This window comes from Zonotrichia leucophrys, chromosome 4, assembly GCF_028769735.1.
Source record: "Zonotrichia leucophrys gambelii isolate GWCS_2022_RI chromosome 4, RI_Zleu_2.0, whole genome shotgun sequence".
Classification (NCBI taxonomy): Eukaryota; Metazoa; Chordata; class Aves; order Passeriformes; family Passerellidae; genus Zonotrichia; species Zonotrichia leucophrys.
Genome location: NC_088173.1, coordinates 46,016,812 through 46,040,555, shown reverse-complemented (window position 1 = coordinate 46,040,555; position 23,744 = coordinate 46,016,812).

Sequence of the window (23,744 nt, the reverse complement as noted above, 5' to 3'; positions counted from 1 at the left end):
AATTTATATATGCACCTAATCATTGATACTGCAGGAGCAAGTGTTTAATTCTGCCACTTTGATTAGCCCAAATGAGATGAAGTGTATAAGGACTCTGATTTTAATTATTACTGCTCTAATATTCTTGTGTCCTTAATCAGGCAAAAGGTTCATTGTCTTTGGTTTGGCGGTGCCCTTTAAGCACTGGCATAGTAAGGCAGCTGTGTAAAAGAAAGTTGTAACTGGAGTGTAACTCCCAGAAGATAGTTTCCAAAACCCTGTCTGTAATCCTCCTATCCTTTTTTCTACCATATCTGAATGTTTTCAAGACATTTATTTTATTTTCTGCTTGCTTGCTTTTTCCTTCCTGCTGTATCACTAGACGATTTTAGTGTGGCGAATTACTGTGGCAAGTATTTAAGTTTTAGTCATAATTTCAAGCAGAGCTGTCCTGTTGTTATAAACTGTAAATATACATCATGTTATGTTTAAAAATATTCAGTGTGTTGAAGCTCACAGAAAGAAGTTATTTTATCCTTTTTATTTAAAAATAAGGAATATGTTTTATTTGCTCTCTTTGAGGAAGTTCCAGAGAAAATAAAACCAGTTGCATGTAGTTTATCTTACTTAGGAATAGATTATTTTGAAGCAGGAGCTGAGTGGAATTTATCTCCAATGGGATATTACCCTGTTTTTGTTAAACTCTTGAAACATGGGGAAGTGGAAGTGAGTGTTTACTGCAAGAGGCCAGGTGGTGCTGATCCTGAGCCCAAGGCACCATTAGAAACAGAGATGTAATACTCTATATATGCCATTAAATCCATTTTTTCCCATTAAATCTCTTCTATTCTTAGAAAACTGAAATCTCATTTTAAAATTAGAATTTGTTTGGCTTTTTTTCTCTGTTCGTCATCTAAATTGAATCTAAATTGAATCATCAGTTTCTTGAACCATTGATCCTAGTCACTGAAAACATAATATATTCCTTTCCTCTGTGGCCTTTTTATATGTTTGGGTATCAGTATCTTCCCTGTTGGTCTTTAGTCTTGTTATGAATAACTCCAGTTTATGCAATCTATAAGATGCATCATGTTTTCTAGACCTGGGGTTATTTCCAATGCTTTTCTTGGACTGTCTCCAATTTGTTTGTATCAGTCTTTAAATGCAATGTCCAAACCTGAACGCAATATTGAGTTGGGAAAAGCATAAAGAGATAACTTCATATTTTCTAAAGACTCTTTAACTGTAGATAAAGAAAACCTTTTGCTGTTTTCCCTGCAGCATGTCTCACATGTAATCCATTATATCCCACAGGTAATTTCCTGGAAAGAAATTGTTTCTTAGGTCCTTGTTTTTCACGGTGTATCTATGCATTCTGACCCAAATAGCCTGATTCTTCTGGAGAAAATTGTGTTGCTGAGCTTCTCTTTAGTCCTTGCATCTCATTTTTTTACGGATAGTTTCTCTGACTTGGAGTAGTGTAGGAACATGTTTTCTGAAAGTCTTTAAGAGGGCTTCCAGGGATGAATTAGTGTAGAAACAGATTTATCTATATGCAGAGACACTCACTAAGGGATTGGATATTCCACCCAATTTGGGATGGGATGTCACCCTCCCTTGACCCAGCTCTGCAGAGGCACTGCAGTTGCACTGATAGATTACTCTGCTTAGCTCTGTATCTCTGAAAAATCTACTCTGCCCTCTGTAAATACATTTTTAGCACTTAGATTGCATTTATGCCCTTAGAAAAGATGGGCATGTGGTGTGAAAACAGCTCAAAGCCACTGCAAAATCAATCTCAGTTGACCTATTTCTGCAAGAATTTCACTGGAGGGGAGGAAAATTGGAGTATATTAATAATCTCTAATTATCCTTCCTTATTGTCAAAGACCCCAAATCTTCCTATCTTTCCCTTTCCTGTCCTTTACCCTGAAACAGACTTGTAGCTTTAACTTATTTCTAGTGATTAATATGATGGTTTTATTACTATCAGTGGTGATTAATATAAAGTGTGACAGGAAATATATGTTGTTCTTGCAAGTATATTTGCATTTTAAGACATTTTCAGAAAGGCAAATGACACCAAAATGATTATGTGTTAAACTAGTAATTATAGGTTAAGCCAGTGTTGTGAACATCCAGTACAAAAAATATATCTGGATATAAAAGTTCCAGAAATTTCATTTAGTGTGATCTTCATTTTGCTCCAATGACATGCAAATTTTGGGATTATGTGTAGACACTATGGAATTTCCAAGCTCATTCATTAAGGAATAAATGTGCATCTCTATGTAAAGTTTTTCTGGCTCTTGTAAAGTCTGAATTTATAATAAAATCTAGCTTGCTGCTCATCGAACATCTGTTGGTTTTATCAGTATGTGTCAAAATTTTGAATACCCCACACAAGAAATCAAATATAGAAGTAGTCCTGGAATGAATTCAGTCATCATCTGAATTTATTAGAGGTTTGTTAAACAGATTGTTCCTAAAGCCTTAGTTGCTGTATTGCATATGTAGTGTGTATACTCAAATCTTTTTTATGATATTTTCAATATTCAAAATTAGAATGTGTTTTGTGATTCAGGCTAAGTATATGACCTTCCAAAATTTGGATTGCAGCTCTTGAGGAGTAAAGATACTTTTAACCTTGAAAATGCAGTTTTAGATTATTTTTAGTGGGCTAAAAATTATGGTTATGGAAGAACTTCTAAACATAGATAACACAGCTGTGAGAACTCATTCTCCTTTACTTCTCATAGAGGGTAAATCTTGGTTAGTGATTTTTTTCTTTCTACCCAGCCTGCTCAGTATTTACTCTTTATTTTTCGTAACAGGTGGGTGAACAGAATAACCTGACTCAGTTAATGCTTTTTTGCACCCTACGTAATTTGGAAAGTTAGAGGAGCTTCAGAATGTGAAATCAGCCGTGTTAACTGGCATAGCCCATCAAGCATAAGGAAGAGCAACAGAATATCCTCACTGCCGCTGTTGATAATGCATTCAAAGCGTGCCACTTTCTGATCAGAAAATATGTTCATTGAGATATTGTGCAATTCCATCCATTTAAATTAGCTGCATGTTTCATCCTTGAGTGCAGGAGTCATGAAGGCTTTCACAGAGCTGGAGCCCTTCCTGCCTGCTGCCTTGTCCATCCAGTTACACTGCATTGGGTTGCGTTAAACTTACTGAATTGGGATATAAATATAGAACTGGTAGAAAGTACACAACAGACATTCCTAAGGAGTTGCTACAAGTTGGAACTCAGGTAGCTGATTTCAATATAAAGTTATTTCCTGTGACTAATTTCATGATATTAGAACCTGAGGCTAGCTTCACTAAGGTTAGAAAAAATAATTCAGTGTTTGGAAACTGTTTGTTTCTAAATCCGTGTTACTCATTTACAGCATCAACAATGGAAATAGAACAAATAAATTTCTACTGAAATTTTTGTTGTCTAACTTAAACCCAGTCATTGTTGATGGTCTTAAATATGTTTGGGAATCTATGCATATTCCAAATATTTTGATATCCCAGATATCAAAACAATAAAGTCTGAAATTCAATTAAAAAAATGTGTGTGTGACACATGTAAAGCAAGATTTCTTGTTAGTCACTTATGCATATTTACAGAAGTTGTTATTTTAAGAAGGCCTGATTGAGATTCAAATTTTCATTTGGTGTAAGAATCCCTCATTTCATATTGTTTGGAAGTGAATACAAGCCCCCTGATGTTTTGTAGTTCAAACTACAAATATATGCATTTCATACAGCAGACTGGGAGAAAACTTTTGCAAAGTTGTATTTGCATCACAACATTTAAATCTGTATAATGAAAATCACATTTTAGATGGATAGTTTTAACAGTACAGCTTGTGCAGTATGGTGTATTTTTTTCCATTGTATACTGTATACAGGGGGGAAAGGAGGAGTGTTGAATATTCTTACATTTAAGTAAATGAAATAGCACCTCATTTGTGAGGTTTGGCTGAAGCATAAAATTGCTACTTTATTTTGCTAGCTGAAACAAAATAGCTTCTCAATCGTTATTGCTGCTTTTTTTCATGAGCAATTTATGCCCATGAAAATATTTCTTTTAAATTAAAATTTTGGCAACACACTGTATTTCCAGATAATCACCTAAACCTGAAATTAAATGTATGTACAGCCAAAAGTTGTTATCTCTAGGAAAAAAAAAAAAAAAAAAAAACCAAAAACCACCTGCATCAAATTTCAAATTGCAAATAGCAAAAGCTCAGCATAACAAGAAATAATTAATTAATAATTAATTAATAGCAACTAAGCAAATGCTTGCTACAATGTTAATATTTGCAAGTTCCTTCAGATCCCCACATCCCAGATCAAAAGAATTTCAAAGCAGAGTGAGGATGTGATGTGCTTGTCTCATTAAAATACAATACCTATCAAGCATTCAAAACTACGCTCATTTTTAAATCTGACCTAACAGCTGTTGAGAATTTTAGAACATTTTCCATACCATTGGATCTTCTTGCAGGTGAGTCCATGCACATTATGTGGTTACCCAGATGAGGATGGTTTTTAAATAAATAAAACCATCAACAGAAAGAAAAGGTTTCTTCAAGGTTGCTAAATATGTTGCTGCTGACACAGAACCCAAAGGAATTTGCAATGGAATATTGAAACCAGGTAGCTTTATGTCACTGTATTCAGCTACAGTAGTAGAGAATAAAATTACTATTCATAATGCAAGCACTTTATCACTGTTCTTGCAAAAAAACCTGCTGTGAACTTTGAGACCTTGAAAACTAATATGCCAGAAACAATAGTGGAGAGATGGGAATTTAGAAAAGGTAATTATTGAGCTGTTGTTAAATAAAAACCCTTTTGGGTTTCTGTATCTGGAAACATAAAAAAAAGGCAGAAAGCATGCTAGCCAGAGAGCTACTAGAAAAATGCATTTTAAGTCAAACCATTTCAGACTAGAGGGAATATAATTCATGGTTTCACAGAACCTGTAGAGTTTAAATAAACAGTATCGGGATTTTTGTTAAAATAAATAAAAATGTAAAGCTATTTCAGCTAAACACTTCACTTTTCCCAGGGGAAATTAGTTGGTATTCACTGAAGCAGGAAGTGAGAGATGGTAGAGGGTTAAGGAAAAGATGGGATCAACATACCATTTTTTATTGACTCACAGTAATCTGATCCTCACTCTGGTCGTAAAACTCCTGAAAGTGAAGTTATACTACTAAAAGTGTAGGGAACAGTTTAGAATAGTTTTAGTCTGAAGTGGATCTCCTTTATTTAAAGGACTTTTTTTTTCAGTTTTGTTGCCCATTTTCTTCCTGATAGTTTTGCTGCTGTTCCCTGGTTTCCTCTGTACCATCAGGCAGTATTTTCCTGTTTCTTGTTTTTCTTGTGGAGGGTAATACCCCAGACAAGGCTGGTCTGTGAAATGGAGCAAAGTTCTGAGGCAGATTTGAATGGAGAAGGGAAATGTATCGGGTTTGCCAGCGAAAGAAGATTGGCTCTGTGTACAATTTTCACTTTATTTTACCTTGGCCCAGGAAACCCAGGAGAAGCTTTTCTGTGTTTCCAGTACAGGGTTTGTTTGCTTGTTTTTGTCTGACCTGAGGTATTGTCTAACAGGAGTTTGTGATAAGGGTCAAGAGTCTGATTTCTGTGCTTAAGCACATGTTTAAAGGCTGAATTTCAGATGTGCATGTATGCCTGGGACACACAGTAAGAGATGCTATCAGGAAACTTAAGTCTTTAGAAGGCATATTTTGGTATTTTAAATCTATAGTGGTTTTATATTTGTTTTTTGTAACCTGGGGAAGAATTTCAGATTTCCACTGTGACCAATAGAGATATCTGTGACAGTGTTCACAGGTGTCTCGGGTTGAGGGAAGAGACGAGGATCTGACTCCATGTTTCACAAGGCTTGATTTATTATTTTATTATATATATTACATTAAAACTATACTAAAAGAATAGAAGAAAGGATTTCATCAGCAGGCTAGCTAAGAATAGAATAGCAAAGAATGATTACAAAGTTTTGTGGCTCGGCTCTCTGTCCGAGCCAGCTGGGCTGTGATTGGCCATTAATTAGAAACATCCAACATGGGCCAATCACAGATGCACCTGTTGCATTCCACAGCAGCAGATAATCAATGTTTGCATTTTGTTCCTGAGGCCTCCCAGCTTCTCAGGAGGAAAAATCCTAAGGAAAGGATTTTCCATAAAAGATGTCTGTGACAGATATCTGAGGCAAACGTGAATATTTTCTTGCCTATTATTGCCTTTTGCTACTTTGAAATCTCCTTTGTTCTATCAGGTAGTAGCATCTTGGAGCATTCAAGTTTTTACCTTTGTGAATACTGAAATTTGTGGAATTTAATTTGAGAAATACATGCAATCAGAGCTGTAAAATTTCTTAGATGTGATTAAAGTCAGCCTTGCAATCCTGGGGTCTTAGTGACCTTAGTGTGGATGGAAATCCTGACAAATAGAAATATCGATGACCCTTCAGTCAAAAATTAGAAGAGGCAAAGAATTTTTTTTGGAAGAGAACATGTGCATCCTACTGTGAATATTGCCTTTCAGCCAGGGCTTTAGAAAGCATTTCAGCTGGATACAGCTTCTGCTATTGCACATTAGCAGTGTGGATAGGGAAAGAGTAAGTGCAGGATCATGTTCTTTGTATATCTTAATATATTTATTACTTTTCCTGGTTTAAACTGTACACACGAAGAACAAGGGATCCTCATTTTAGTTCAGAATACAGACCCTCGTATTCTTTTTCAAGTACAAAGCATGCAAGCATATTGGCAGACTAAAATTATCTGCTGTTTGTGTTCAGAGCAAGAAAAAAATAACCACTTTAATCAATTTGCTGCCTTGAAATGCCCTATAATTTAACCATTACAGAATTTTATTTGATAGTGGCTCCACCAAATGAGGTACTTTAGAAATGAGAAATGTCTTTGTCAATTAACACTCCTGTCACTTGTGCATCATTTGTCCAAATAAAAATGTAAGCACTGATTTTCAGCAGACTGCAGAGCATGCTATTATACTATTACTTGTGTTCTTTTTAGTTCACTTGTATTTGGGAAATATGTTTCCATGTCTGAAGGCTGACAATATCTTCATAAGCTCTTCAAAAAAGCCTTAGATTAGAACTACTGGAATGCATTCAATGTTTTCCTGAAGGGACTGATGCTTTGGTGAGATCAGTAGAAAAGTGTAAGGGGTTTGTTATTGATAGTTGTCTTAAATCCATGCTACAGCAACTGTCAAGTCAATTAACAAATATGTAATAATGTGGAGTTCAGGGATTTTTCTCAGTTGTTCTTTAGTAAATAGATGTGCTCTCAGCTCTTTAATTTTCAAAATTAAACTTTTGTTTTAAACATATACACACATTTTTAACTTGTTTGCTTTCCTTGAAACAGTTTCTAACCTATGTCCAATTATCCCAGCTCTTGATGGACGAGGTCCAAAAGTGGAAGGGACTTGTGTGTGCTGATGCTTATCCAGTGGATTAATAACAGTTGGTAGCAGAGCACAATCCTGGTGTGCTCAGCCCTCATCTCTTCCCTCCATGCTCCATCCTGTGCTGTCTTGTCTCATATGCTGTGAGTTACAGAGCAAGGGCAGTAACAAAGCATGTTGTCTTGGCAAATCTGCTAAACCACTGGAGGACAGGAGCTCTGCTCCTGCTCTGTGCAGCAGTGTCACTGCTTTTTCCCTCTCTCACCCTTGTAAGCAATGTTTGTGTCACCTGTAAAGAGCCAGAAATAAGTGTGCGTCCTGGCTGATTAGTTTGGAAAGTGCCCCACTGCACCTGACATATCCCAATGTCTTCCTTTCTTCCTATAACTTGTTTGGTATTTGAATGCACCCAAGGCAGGGCTGCTCTCACACAACTTTAGCCATGCAAAAATCAGGTGATTGTCCAAACAGTTCTAGCCTTCCTGTCTTACACACTGGGATAATCAGTTGTCCTAAAATATCCTAAAAATGAAGGACTGACCACTCTGATGAGACTTTACACGTAACTTTCACCTGAAGAAATGTGAGCTACATCCCATTGTGCAGATTCCTCTGGAAAACACCACATGCCTGCTTTTAGGAAACTACTTCCCATGGATGAGCTTTGTGTTTATACATAGGGACAACATTTGTGTGTGTGTATGGAGCCCCTTGTGATATTGCAAAATGATTTTTTTTCCCTGAATTATTTTTTTTCCTTTTGTTTGAGCTTCAGAGGTTGACTTCATTTGTTACAGGACACTGGATATTGTGTTTGCATTGTATGGATTGGGAGAATTAGCTAGTAATTGTGATCACCCCTTGTGATTCTTATTGGTCCTCTACTCAATATCTGCTCACTGAAGGCTTGCACTGATGACAATATTCTGTCAGTGCTGTGCCATTCAGCTTGTAAGAGGGAAAAGATGGAATCCAGCAAACTGATGTGGTGTGCTTTGTTTGCACTTGAATGACAATGACAATTTATTTTTTTCTAAGTTTTAAAACAAAAGGTAGTAAGGATTTTTGGGCCTGTTTAAAAAAGAAGCAGAAGAAGGAAAAAATAAAATTATGTTAATAAAAATAAATTACATAAACTCAAAATGAAACTCTAAATGTATACAAGAGGAAAAAAATATTTTTTTGGCAGAGACAAGATCATGCTTCTTTTGTTATCTGTTTCAGTGAGTCCATTTTGTACTGGGCACACTTTCTTTCTGACATATAGTTGTAGGGGAGATGACTGAGGTACCCTTTTGGATAACACATAGGCTTGAGACTGTGGTTGGTAAGGAAGGTGCATTTCAGGCTCTGTAGCAGTAGACCAGTGTTTTTCATGCTTTTTAGATATTCTCTGGTTTAATAGTTAGAAAATAGAATTTGTTTCAAATGTTTGGGTATACATATGGGTTTGTTTTCATATCTAACTCCCTTGCTTAAGTGTATAGTTCCTGTGCTTTAGAACCAGAAAGAGTGCAATTGAGTAAATACAAACCACCTGAAAACATTTTCTTCAGCATGTCCAATCTTGTCACTTTCCCTGTCATATATTACTTTCATACTTTTCGCAGAAATTTTCCCTTTTCAGAGGAATACAGGTAATAGTTTGAGAAGGGACAATCTTAAGAAATGTGCTTTAATTTGGTACTACAAGCTGAGGCTTTACCAAAAAAGACCCCTCTAAATTTACCATATACTTTGTAAAATATATCATTCTCGGATTTTGCCACATGAAAGCTATTGTTAAATGTTATACATATGAGTAGTTAATTTTTATATATTTAAAAAAATTGGCCTATCAACCTGCATCAGATAACATGGAAGAAATGCAGTCATATTAGTTTATGTGCATGATTATTATATCTGTGCTATCAGAGCTTTAAATAGAAATCAGATGTACTCAAAAGAGAAAATGGAGCTGTTTCCAAATAGTCTGCATTCTGCTGCTGTTCCTGAACCTGCTGTTTCCTAATTGTATCTTGATGGCTCCCATTTTATCTCAGCTGTTTATTTAGAGTGTCTAGATTGCTTTTTAGAGGCTCTCAGGATGTGTTGACCTTTATTGACCAGATACATGACTTTACTGCAGCATTTCCCAGGGTGAAAACCCAGAAATTCTGTGTTCCGCTGTGGATACATTTTACAGATTTTCCTGAGTTTTTTGTGTCCTCTGGACTGAAACTGATAAGTGCTGCAGATTGATTTAATTAAGAGAACCAGCTTTTGTAAGGTGCTAGGGTTACTTATTTCTGTTCCTGATGGTTAAAATACATCTGCATTCAAAGTCTTTCAGAGTGTCCTTTAATTATCAGCCATAACTTTGTATATCTTGTGCATGTCTGCAAACTGCATGGGATTAAGTGATTCCTCAGGAGGACTCTGCAGAAAGGTAACTGGTAGAAAATCATTGTTTAAAGAGTGAGATCAGATTAGCAATAGCTAAAGTTGTAGTTAGATACAATTCCATTCTCTTTGTTTAGCTTACTATTTTTATTTTTTTGTTAGTATTATGAGAATCTAGTTTTTTACTATGATTTAGGAAACTTCTTGCTACTAAGGTTTTAGACTTTGATTTGCTACAGTGATCTATTATTATGCTTTCTTAAGTATTGAGGTGAATATTAAAAACTAGATCTCTAGATTCTGAGTGTCTGTAGTATCTGTTTCTAAGTTAATTCTTTGAGCCTTTTTAGCTCATCAGGGCCTTTCCTGCTAATGCGCACATACCAGGAGAATATCTGGTGTTTATGAACACTTCCATAATTTGGAGGTTTTTTTGCTTCTATCATGTACAGTCTTTTGTTTAAATATTTCACTAAACCATTTTTAGCATTTTTTTCCCTTCCTTTTGCATATGTAGGCATGCGAGCTATCTGGATTTAAAATAAATAGAGGAAGCATAAAACCTGTACTAGCAGTGCTTGCTTCTCTAGAATCTGCTTAAATTTCCTGCATGTTGGACAAATGAATGCAAGTGTATTCTGTATATAAATAATTATCATAGTAACTGGGGATGGTATTAAATGATCAGAGTATGTAACTATGTAATATTATTTTCATAAACTTTAAGTTGCTTTACATGCAAATATCAAGTATGAAAGCTCTCATTTAAAATTTTGAAAGCTCTTTTATTGCCCAACATGCTCATGTAGCAGAAAAAATAAAACATTTCTCTCTATGTAGAAACTGAAAGAAAGAGTATTAAGACTTTGGATCACATTCAAAAAAGGAATATCCCTTCCACCACTTTTCATGTTTTACAACCTTGAAATATGTCAGGATATTCCTTGAAGGATGCTAACCTTTTGGCTAAGCAAGCCTTATAATTATTATCTACAATACTTGGATCTACAAATCAGAATGCACTTTACAAAAGGCAGTTGGTGATACTTAATGAAGGTATGGTGTTTTAATAACATTTTAGTTAATTGCATGAAAGAAAATAGTAATGACAGGAGATTATATGGTCTACAATGGGGAGAAAGTATTCTTGAAGTTTTTCAAACCTGCTGGTTTCTTAAAAAACACTGAATTCTAGGAATTACCTAAATTATCCAAGATGTTTTTCAACTAATAGAACTAAAGTGTTTTTTTTTTCTTGTCTTCAAAATTCACACCTGTAAATATATTTTAATGTTTAGAAATGTATTTAAAAGTCAGGATAATTTTAACTACCTAATGTGACTTAATACTAATTATTCCTAACACACTTTGTACATAAAATGATTTGTCAAAATGCGAAATATTTTTGTGGAGGGAGGTGAAAGGTCCAGAATTTTTCAAGAAAAAATTTTAGAATAAATAAGTATTAAATATGCATGAAGCAAGAGCAATATCTGCGTGAGAGTTAATCACCACATATTGTGTTCTCATGTTTCTCCAAATGGCAAAATTAAAATTCTTACTTGAAATGAATCATACTGTCCAGATGAGTGTTGCATTGGTAATATTTTCAATGCAGAGGGGAAGCAGGATGCTTCTGTTCATTATCTGATGTCTAAATCCACAAAAAGACAGAAAACTGAAAATGTTCTTTATGAAAGATGCTTTTTAATAAAAATGTACTATACTCCTTTCTCAAACATACTTCAGTTACAACTTAATGACATGAAATTCCTACACCTGGGAAAATCTCGTTTGTTTTGAATATCTTGTAACTCCACTTGAATTCACATTTCCTTTAAAAAATTAGTGTTATTATTAACTTGCATGTGGCATGCATTGCCATTTTGGGAAATAATGGTGACAATGTTATTGATGGTATTTGTACCTAGAAATCAATTTGTATTAAACTGATTTTGAAATAAATGTATTGATACAGAATGCAGAGGAAAGCATGATATTGTTTCATTCTAAGAGTTTGTTCAAAAATATTTTAACAATGAAATGGTACCTTAGGCAATACCTTAAGCAATATTCTCAGTTATTTTGATGAATTTCAGATTCCCTTCCTTAAATTCTTTCAATTTCAAGCTTGATTTTGGTTTGGAAGTATTGTCAAAGTGAATGAGTTGTATTTGAGAAGAAAATACCCATAAAAAGCCTTCTTTAGCAGGAGTTTCTCATTGTATTTCCGGATTTGCTTCTACCCGTGTACTTTTGTGTCATCTTGGAAAGCCTCTATGGTATTTTGCCTGATTTTCACCATAGAAGTCTAAGACAAATTTGTGGATTCAAACACCATAATAACTTGTGTAAGCACATGTTTTTGGGTAGAATGAGGGAAAATAGTGAGATTCAACTTCCAGAGAAGTTTGTGAGAGTGCTCATGCAAGAGAGGAGGCCTAATCTTAGGAAAGTGCAAAGAGTAAGGACTGGTAAAGGGATCTGTTTAGAAAATGTGGATTACATATTTAAAGAGTAGAGAGAAACAGTGCAGGGAATTTTTTCACAACATTGGACTGAATCCAGAAATATGATTGTCTGACTGTATGCCTTGATGTTATCTTAACATGATGAGAACACAAAAACACTTCTCTGCTTGATTCGCTGATACAGGCAGTGTTGTCACCTAAATTCTATATTTTTTTTTCAAGTAATCCAAGTCTGTGTTTTTACATGGTAGGTCTACATAACTCTAAAAAATATATGGAGTACTGGAAGTACATTTCCTTTGCAAATCTGATGTAATTGGAAAATTCACTAACCACAAGACAAGTATTCAGTTCTGTACCTTACTTTCCCCCCAATAACATGGTTAAGTTAATTTTTAAAACTCAGATATTATATAAAACAGATATTTAGATTGCTTACCAAGAGCAAATTTAGAAAGTTAATCCAGGAGTTAAAAAAATATTGTTCTATTCATTATAAACAGTATTGTAAAATTCACAACTATTTTGGAAATGTAAATGTATGGATAAATATTTTTTGTTTACTTAATAAAATAGGGTTTGGCAGATACTACACTCAGAGCTATTAAATAATTGAATTTATATGCAATATAAGTACCAGGTTGCCATGACATTACAGATACTTCAGAGAAGCTTTCGGTACCAAAACTGCTGCTGTTAAGAATGTGCACTCTAAATAGGCATTGTATTACTGCTTTCCAGATAACAGCAATGGATATTCATAACATTTTAAAGTGGTTTTTTTTTTAACCCTTTCTCTAGTGAAATATCAAACATAATTAAATTAAATATAACAAAATAAGTTATAAATATGTGTGTGCACACAAGCGCTAACAAGAAAGAGTGTGGTTATAAAGAATTATGTCTAGGATTTACAAAGAATTAAAGGACAGATTCATAAATTGTCTGATTAAAAGACTTCTTTTTTTTCCTGTCCTTTTTATGGAGGAAAAACTCAGATTGATCATCTATACTTCTTGGAAAAGAGTAACTGCAAAGGCTCCCTAAAGGCCTGAAACAGAAGCACCAAATCTTTATAGTTTAAACTTTGTATACCTTTGGTTTAGAAGTCAAATCATTTAGAAATCTTTTAATGTCAGGTGGTAGAAGACTAAATGAAAATGATACAAGAGATTTTTTTTTTTTTGGTTTTGTTCCTTAATGCAAACCAGATCTTTTTCCAAAACCAATTTCAAATAGCACTGTTTTACACAGCACAGGAGGCAGTTTCAGTCTGAAGGTCACACTGCTGATGAGAGGTTGGTCCTCTCCAATGTGCTTTCACATACAGCACATCCCAAAGTACTTAATACATCCCAAAATACAAAATACTTACCTGAGCAGGGCTCAGTGCATGCTGTGTGCCTGTGTAGCCTAAGACACACTTCATTTCTCTGATGAACCTGTAACATGGATGGTATTTGGAACACTAGAATTGATCCAAGGATGACTCTTTGCTCGCCTCAAGGATGTTTTCCCATAGCAAACACTTTAAACTTCTTTCTTGCTACACAATAGGACAAAAGGAAATTACCTCAAGTTGCATCAGGGGAGGTTTAGGTTGGATAATAGGAAAAAGCTCTTCACCAGAAGGGTTGTCAGGCATTGGAACAGGCTTTCCAAGGAAATGGCTGAGTCACCATCTCTGGAGATAACAAAAAGATATCTGAAAACTGCCCGTGGAAGAGGTTAGGCACCTAAATGTGATATAAACACCTAATGCTGCAACACTTGTGGCAGCAGAGCGAATTTTAGAGAAAGATTTTACAGGAGGGGGTTAGGATTCCTTTTAAAAACAAAACAGGTGTGACTCATCATCTCTGCCCACACATTCACAAGCACCAGGACACATCTTCACATGCTCTGGGCTGAAAGTCAGCTGCCCACGTGCTCATCATACCCAGGCAGCTCCTCCAACCTTGATCTGTTTGCTGGATGCTGTGGAGCGTGGTGGTCCTGGGCCAAACCCTGCCCAGCATTTGGCCCCATCATTTCCTTTCTTAGTGCTCCTGCTGGTGCTCTCTGTAACAAAAAACTCCTCCTTCTGGTTGAATGCCATACTAAGGCTTCCAAATTAGCAGGTGCATTATGCTGCTGTATTTGCTGTCCATAGTTTGATAACTTTTAGGGCAGTTATATATCAGCTCAGCTGAAAAAGGCAGGGAATGACCTGGGCAAAGCACACCTGGGGTCATGCTTCATGCAGGCTGGGCAGGGCTCTCCCTCATAAGCTCTCTGTTCTTCTTTCAGTGGCTTATTATTGGCAGACAAAATGGGCTCTGATTTTTTGTAGAAAGAAATTTTTTGCCTATTGTGGAAGGAATAGCTGCTAGGATCCTTTGTGGTCCATGTTCAGCTGTAATCTGAGTGGGAAGGAGGGACACAAGCATGAGACTTTTCTGGGACAGATCAGCTGAGGTGGGCACTGGTGAAGTGCAAAAATTTATTGTATCTGTGGTTAACTTTGTCTCTTCCTTCAAAGTCTGCTATTGTCTGGATAATTGTTTGCTGGTTTTGTTTCTGCACCCTAAAATCTTCTTTTGTCTTACTGTTAACTAAGTAGCCTGGGAGACTCTGAGAAGGACCCTTCTTAAATAAAGCTGAATTCCTTTATAGTTTGTAAAGATGATAGCAGATGATATCTCCTTTAACAAGTCTTTGGCATTTTCATAAAAGTTTCTAGCAGCCTTGACCTTCAGCATCTTTTCTCTAGCTTCCTCAGGTTGGATGGAAAAATAAAAGCTTCTTCCTCTGAAGTTTCTTTCTTTTAGTGGCAGCTTAATAGGAACTTTTGACACAGCCTGCTCTTATGAGTACATCTCCATGGAGAGGCTCCTTTTGGACCAGCAAATCACAACAACTATGGCTGAAGCCTTTGTGCTCTGACTGATAGCTAATCTAAAAGAAGGCTTTTACGTTTTTTAGTTTTGGTTGGTTTTTTTTGTTTTTTTTTTTTTTAAAGAACAATCCCTAAAAGACCTGTGCTCATTCATTGTCCTAGACACACAGCAACACAATCAAGATGCATGGGATAGGATTTAATTAGGCTTCAGCTGTATTTATTAACTCATCTGGGAGTTATCCAGCACTAATTCAAATAGGGCAGGTCATGATTTTTCCCTGGTGGGAGCCTGGATTGCTTCCTGATTAAGATTATTGTCCACAAGATGAAGAAGTGGCCTGGTACCAAAAGCCTGGTGTGCTGGCACTTGTAATTACCAATGCCACCACTCTGGAAGAATATTATGATGCTGCTGCGAGGATTAGATTTGTTATTTTGTCTTGAAAAATAAAAAAAAAAAACCAGCAGACTGATATTCTTTTTTTAAAACAATTACTTGTCACTGCTCTGTTAGAATGCTTAGCAATATTTCCCAACATCTGAAATAAACGCCGGTGTATACGAACTTTGCTGTAGGGAGTTCAAACCGCAACTGAAACTAACACCGAGGTCCTGATCATATTTCTTTGGCAGCCTGGAGCCTGTAAGCAGAAAGCACACATCTCCTTACATGTCTACTTCTTCCCTCAGCTCAGCACAGCAAGTAACTGCTAGGTGTTTGTTTCCCCAAAAGAAATAATTATTCTGTTTCTGTGGTTTCTGCGCTCCCACAGCTGTTTCTGGCTGAACATTTCTCTTCAACGAAATAACAGCACCTTGTGTGCTTGGCTTGTAGACTGAGAATGTACACAAACACCATGAAAATTCTAAATTTGGGGAGGGATAGGAAGGAACTGGGGCAATTAGTGACTGTGAAAGAGATCTGCTAAACCTTACAGTAGTTTTGAGAAATGGATTACAAATTTCAGGCAGAACTGAATCTCACTAAATTTCATAGTATTAAGAAATTTTGTATTGGTCTGAATTACACAGCTGCTTTTTATATATTTATGAAGTAAAATGTTTTCTTTCACAAATTAACAAAAATGGTGTTGCCTTACATGAAACATTCAAAAGGACAAGCAGCATTTTGTATTGAAACTAAGTTTGAGCTTAAAAAATAAATAAAAAGACTAATGATTTATTAGTTTTGTGGAACTAACTCACTAGAATTCCCGTAATGAGAATGTTTGCTTTCTACAGAAGTTTACGAAATATTTTGGTTCATTAGAGATAACATCTGGTCAGCTGTAAGAAGTTTTCCTTACTTCAAAAATGTTTTTATAGGAGACTCCACTAATGCAGATATTTCCACTGGCAGCTGGTTTTAAACTGAGGATAATGGATTCATCTATCAAGGGAAACAGTATACATATTCAATCTCTTGCCACCAAAGTTATAAGGATTTCATGTAAATGTGAAAAGAAAGGAGTATAACAGATGACTTCAGGCTTGCTTAATGCTCTTTCTCTGATTTTTCAACTCTAGGCATATAAAAGTGCTGTGCATTTATCTTCTAATGTTGATACATATTTTAGCTACTCAGTACACAATTGGTTCTGCTAAAAATCCACAGTCCTTCTGCTGCACATAATATTTTCTTGAGAATGTTTTTTTCATTTATTTCACCGCTTTCAGCTAAATGTCCAGGGTAACATTACCAGTCTCAGAATTTTGTCACATATCTGTTTATGCCCATTGTTGGAGCACTTTGCTTGGTAATTTATACAGATTCAATTTTCAATCTGTTTCACCCACTGAGATTTAGCTTTCCATTAAGTGATCTTGCCTGTGATTTTAAAGACATCTCACCTCGAGAATATCAAATTATCTGTCGATTAGATAGTTTCAGGGATCCTAAAGACCAGTGTGCTATTGAAAACTGTAAGTTTTGATGTATCTCATACTATGGTCTTTTTGCTGGACATTAGTTTTGGCAGTGGTTTCATTCTGTAATACTGCAGCCTTTTTTCATCTCTTTTCTATGGATCCTTTAGCCCAACACAATTGCAATCCAATTTTCTGCTAGTTTCCATTGCTTCCCCAGATTTTTTCACTTGCTGTTTGTGAGTTGGTACTAGAGCAAAAAGGATTCTGTTTTATGTCTAATACCAGTCTTTTTATTAAGTGGAATAATTTGTATATACACATGTAATATAGAGAGATACAAATGCAGGGGAAAATAATATAGGAATGTTATTAATAAGCAAACTAACTAATTTAAAATGTAGGAAAAACCTTAATGAAGATTTTTTTTCATGCAAGCTTAATTGGCCTTTCCTGTGACAGCCATACAGAGCTGGGGTGTCGCAGACATCTTTTATGGAAAATATTTTCCTTAGGATTTTTCCTCCTGAGAATCTGGGAGGCCTCAGGAACAAAATGCAAACATTGATTATCTGCTGCTGTGGAATGCAACAGGTGCATCTGTGATTGGCCCATGTTGGATGTTTGTAATTAATGGCCAATCACAGTGAGCTGGCTCGGACAGAGAGCCAAGCCACAAACCTTTGTTATCATTCTTTGGTATTCTATTCTGAGCTAGCCTTCTGATGAAATCCATTCTTCTATTCATTTAGTGTAGTTTTAATGTAATATATATCATAAACTAATAAATCAAGCCTTGTGAAACATGGAGTCAGATCCTCGTCTCTTCCCTCATCCAAGACCCCTGTGAACATGGTCACAAGTAAGCACCCTGAAAAATGGATCAGTACAATCTGAGGTTAACTTCAGTTCTTATCCTGTATTAAGTGGCAACTTTGTGGGATAAAGTCCAGGTTTCTAAAGCAGCACATGGCTGCACTAATGTTCCCAACAGTTAACATCAGCACACAAGTCTGTGTGTGAGTTAAAATGGTGCCAGTATTTTATTCTCCTTCGTGTACGCTGCTTTATATAACAGGAACAAGAAACATCCTTTTCCACTGAGATCAAAAACTACTTTCTGGGTAACAGAGGGATGGTGTGACTCAGGAAACCCTGCAAAATTCCAAAATCTGAAATAAATATTGTTGTCTGCTCTAGCAAATATCACTTATCATCTCTTGCCTGATAATATGCTTGACCTACTCCTGCCTCTGTTTTCCACTCCCTTTCCATGTTCCTGTCAGCTTTGCCTTTTGATTCCAATCCCATCCTTTCCATACTCTACCTGTTCCTTAAATTTATGTGAATATGTTTTTAAATACGTACCTTCCTGGTTTTGCAACAAAATAGAATCATTAAAATTCAGTATAAAAGGACCAGATTTTTCATTGTCATTTTCTTCTTTTCTAATAATTTCTCAAAGCAAAATTCAGATCTATCTTTCAGTTCTAATGCATATTTATCAAATTTCATACTAGAACTATTGCTTTGTGGGCTTTAGATTCTAAGCATATTGATATTCAACATGCTTCTTCCTACTCTTCCAGAAACTAACTTGGCAAAAAAATTCAACTGTGGATAAACACAAGAAAAATATGCTAGTATCATTTAGAAGAATACCTTACATGACTTTTTCTTTTTAATATAGATGATAAAGTCTTGTACAATTCTGCAGTTTATTAAAAGATACCTGGTGAGTAAGGTTGCCTGGAAATTTTTTAAGTCTGTAATGAAAAAAAAGATGTGTAATTTTGCTTTGCAGGTTTCAAAGATCTCTCCTTCATGGCACATGGTGCATTATAAAATAGTGTTTTGTAGGTATCTCTTTCCACTTTTTCTGTTTCAGAACACCTAACCTTCCTCTGAACTAAAACAACAAAAGGCCCTTTCTAATTCAATTTAGTAGAGGGCAAAAGGCAAGTATTTTTTTTTTTTTAACTTCTTTTTTCCAGAATGGCTTTAATATCACACACAGTGGACTCACTATTCAACTGAGAAGCATGAATAGAAAAATCAAGCTGACATATTTTGGAACTGTATTTAGGTATGTGAAAGGGCTGAAATTTTCCTGCACCTACTATTTTTAAGTAAGCATGAAAATGGAATGTGTTTCTAGTATGTGTGTGAGTTCACATTTGTAAAATACATGTTCGTTTCAGCTAGTCTGCACTACAAGTTAATTTGAAGACAGAATTCTGTCTTTAAATAAGTAATTAAAATGAGGATGAAGTATACCTGATTTTCTGCTGTTACAACTTATGCATTGCCATTTTTCCCTTGTAAGAATTAAGCAACCATGTGAAAATCAAGAAGTCTGTGTAAGATTATGTTTAATTTTTCCATACAGTGTGTGAGAAGGAGAATAATATATAATCCTGGCTGAAAACATTGTCATTGAAGATTGTTTAATGATATCATGAAGGAAAGGAGGATCAAAGTTATGTGCTTTGTATTTTCTTTCTTTTTCAAAGACTTAGGGAAAAACCTAGAATTACCAGAAATTCTTGCCTTCACTCAGACTGCAGTGCTTGAAATCTCTCGTGAAGTGAGCCACGTTCATCTACATCACACAGAGATGTGGCACTTGGGGACATGGCTTGGTCATGGCTTTGGCAGTGTTGGGTCATCGACTCTATGGCCTAAAAAAATTTATAATTCTTTGAACTTTTTGTGTCCTTTTCCTAACCTTTCCTACGCCAAAAGAAATTAACTGTGATGGTGTTCACAGGGGTCTTAGGATGAGGGAAGAGAGGAGGATCTGACTCCATGATTCAGAAGGCTTGATTTATTATTTTATGACATATATCATATCATATCATATATCATATCATATCTATATTAAAAGAATAGAAGAAAGGATTTCATCAGAAGGCTGGCTAAGAATAGAATAGCAAAGAATGATAACAAAGGTTTGTGGCTCAGCTCTCTGTCCGAGCCAGCTCACTGTGATTGCCCATTAATTACAAACATCCAACATGGGCCAATCACAGATGCACCTGTTGCATTCCACAGCAGCAGATAATCAATGTTTGCATTTTGTTGCTAAGGCCTCCCAGCTTGTCAGGAGGAAAAATCCTAAGGAAAGAATTTTTCATAAAAGATGCCTGCGACATTTAACAAAACTGTTTTTTCTGGAGGAGGTACATAAATTCATTCTGCTTCCTGCTTTGGGTGTGCAGGTTCCTTTCTGCAGCTGTTCTTCCATCCCCCGGCAGATCAGCTGTTTACTGCTTGTGGTTGCACAACATATCCATTGCTTCTAACAGGGAGGATTAGTAAAGGCAGTTGATGCTACTTTTTGTTTGTTCAGGTTTTTTTTGCTCTACATTATTCCTCTATCTACTTTGAACTTGTGCCAGTAATTTACAATAGAGTGTTACATGCTTGTCAAGCAAGTTACTATACTAATTTGTGAAACAGTTCTAAGCAGGATTATCAACATGGGACTATTCCCTTCCCCCCCACCACTCTCAAACTATATTTTTACTATAATTACTGGGGTTTTGACATTAGCCAGAAAAAAATAAGGAATGATGTGCTAAGAGTTTAAATTCAGTCTCGGTGAGATGAATCCTAATGTCTGCTTCAGAGGTTCATTGTTTGTTTTTTTTTATAAGTAGCCTTTTGGATTATTTGAAGTATTTAAAATAATTTCTTTTCCTTTAGAAATACATTTTCCTGCTGAATTGTGTTATACAGAAGTGATTCAATTTATTTAAATTACTGTCCTGCATGTTGGAGATAAAGATAAATATATAAATAAATTAGCAATTTCAGACATCTGTGACAGAATTTCTGAATGGAACAATGGGACTTGTTAAACTGAAAAAATTGAGAAAATAATACATACTCACCTTTTAATTCTTCAAGTTTATATCTGAAATGCTACCTCAAAAGGCAAGAGTGAATCTCACACCTTCAGCATTTCAAATCACTGTTTAGCTTTCAAGAAAGTCTGTTTGATTTAATTAATTTAATGCCCTGATTTTTATTTAAGTAAACATAAATGAATAACAGAATATTATTCTTGAGCAGTCCATGCTTATGAAACTACCTTATCATAAGAGCATTGTATTGAAAGGCTGACACCTCAAGCAAAACCAGAGGGATTTCCTACAAGTGAAAGGTTCCATGTTTTTCCTGCTGCATTCAGTACTGCAAAACTTTCTTCAAAGGCAGACTTGAAGGTTTCCAAAAAGGTAGAAGTGCCCAATCTGACATGTTTGAGAAAGTCTAAATTTAAGGGAAAGTATCTAATCTGTCCAGGTTTTTTTGTAATAGAGAAAAGCATTTAACTCTGTGTTTTCAAGATATTTTTTCAGTATTTAAAAGGTGTTTGTATGGAGACCTCCAAAGACAATCAAACTGTCCAGAATATTCACCTGCACATGCAGATCTAGTCCAGAACATGTCTGACAATATTCTTAACAGATACATTTTTTCTTGTTCTTCTCCTTATTTACCCTTAGCCACAAAATCAGATCTCAAGAAGAGCTTTCTTCACACAGAACATCTTTTTCCACAAACTACTCTATGCATTTAATTCCTCAAAGTATAATTGAAAACTAAATATGTGATCAGTTCTCAACAGATTCAGGTAAATAAAGAAGGATTACTTTCCTTCTTTCCCTTCTGGATTTGATTCAAGTAGCTTGGATATGTTGCCTCTGAAAGGAAAATAGCTTTTGGAAAAGTTAAATTTTCGAGGTTGATATTTTATGAAAGTAAAAACAGGTAACGAAGGCTGGTGTAACCACAGAGCTGCAACTGAAGCTCTCTCACTGTTGTCTGTCAAGTGTAGATAAGCAGCACCAATGTCAGTGTTGATTCTGGCTTGCAATCTATATAATTTTTGTTACTTCAATGTGAGGGGATTTTTCTTTTTAAAGTCAAGTCAGGAACAAGATTTGACTTCCATTCTCATCTCTGCTATCCATTGTTTCTTGGTCATTGTCTTTTTCTTTTGCAACATATATTAATGTCATAAAGTGGATAAGGAACATGCAGCATCGCCAGTACACATTTTTTTAATTATTTCCATTGCTTTGTGTCTTTTTCATTCCACACAAACTCATTTTTCATCTCATTATTTTAGATGTTTTTTTTAATTTAAAAAATATTTTAATAGTTTGCATATATGTGAGGTGCAAGTAAGAACACAGTAGAGTTGATTTTTAATCAAATATTATTTTGTATTTCATTGTTATTTTGTTTTATTTTGTAGCAATTCTTTGTGAGGATTTTTTCAGTTAATTATGAAGAAAAAATTTAAAATTATTTTTAGCACATATAATTGTGCTTATATGAACATGTGAGGATTATTGTTTGAAAGCCCTGAAGTCTATGAAAGAATAACTTGAAGTTGGGTTTTAATAGCATTTATTCCCATTGTTAGTCTAAAACACTTTTTGTCTAAACCACAATTGCAAAAGTCTGCAACAGAGAAAGGCCATTAAATACACCTCTTGTCAGATAACCCATCTTCAAAATCATATATTACTCTCACCTAAACATTCAGTAAATGAAAAACAATACAATCAGTCTTTAAATCCTTTGGCCACCTCCAAAATTATCAGAAAAATAATAATATCATTTTCAAAAAAAAAAATTCTTGGCAAATAGGTGAGTAAAGTTTGCATGAAAAGCTTTTGTCAGTCCATCTGGAAAAAATGAAGGATAATTTTATTAATAATTATTTCATCTGATGTATTACTCTGTCTGAATAAAATGACGGTGCTGTTCAGACAACATAGATGAGTTAAGATTTCACACACACATGAAAAAAAGGAAGGTTGAGCAGATTCAACTCAGCTTGTGGGATCTGACAGTTTTAATCCAGATAAAACAAACACCTGCCTGTGAAGCATGGGAAAGGGAATGTCATGGTTTGAGCCTGGCACAGAGCCAGTGCCCCCCATGAAAATGCCTCACCCTGGTGTCTGCTGTGAGATGTGACCAGGAATAAGCAAAAAAGGCTCTAACTTAAACATAAAGACCACTTTATTACTTAAACTACAGGAAAATAGGGAAAAACTATAAGGAAAAAAAAAAGAAAAGAATTGAAAACCTTACAAAAAAACCATTTTCCTCCTCCCCCACCACCTGACTTTCCCAATCCAATACATTCTCCCAAAACAACTGCCCAGCCCGGCACGACACTTTAGTATACTCAAACTGCAGTTCATGAAGAGGAAAGGAGTCCTTCTCGTTCCATAGGCTTCTCCTGGAAACACACTGAAACCTCGTGTGCTTCTCTGTTACTTCGGCACCGCCCGGAAGAAAAAAAGTCCTTCTGCCGCTTGTAACATCGTCCTTCCATGCCCAGTGCTCTCACCACTGACGGCATGGACCAGAGCTGCTTTTAGGGTTGTCTTTCAAGGATGCCTTGTCTCACTCCAAAAAGGCACAGTCTCTGCTTTTGGGACCTCTGTCCCCCCATATTTTTCCAACCCCCTGGGGCCGGGGGTCTTCACGAAGAACCTTCCTGGTTTTGAGGCACTGCCTCCCCTAAATGCAGTCTGTGTCACAGGAACAACTGAGTCCATAGCCACGAGAAAAGTCCAGCCAAAAGGCCACTCCAAATCATCTCTCCCCATCCAATCATCTCCACATTCTCCGGGCCAGGTCCTTATCTTATCTCATCTCTT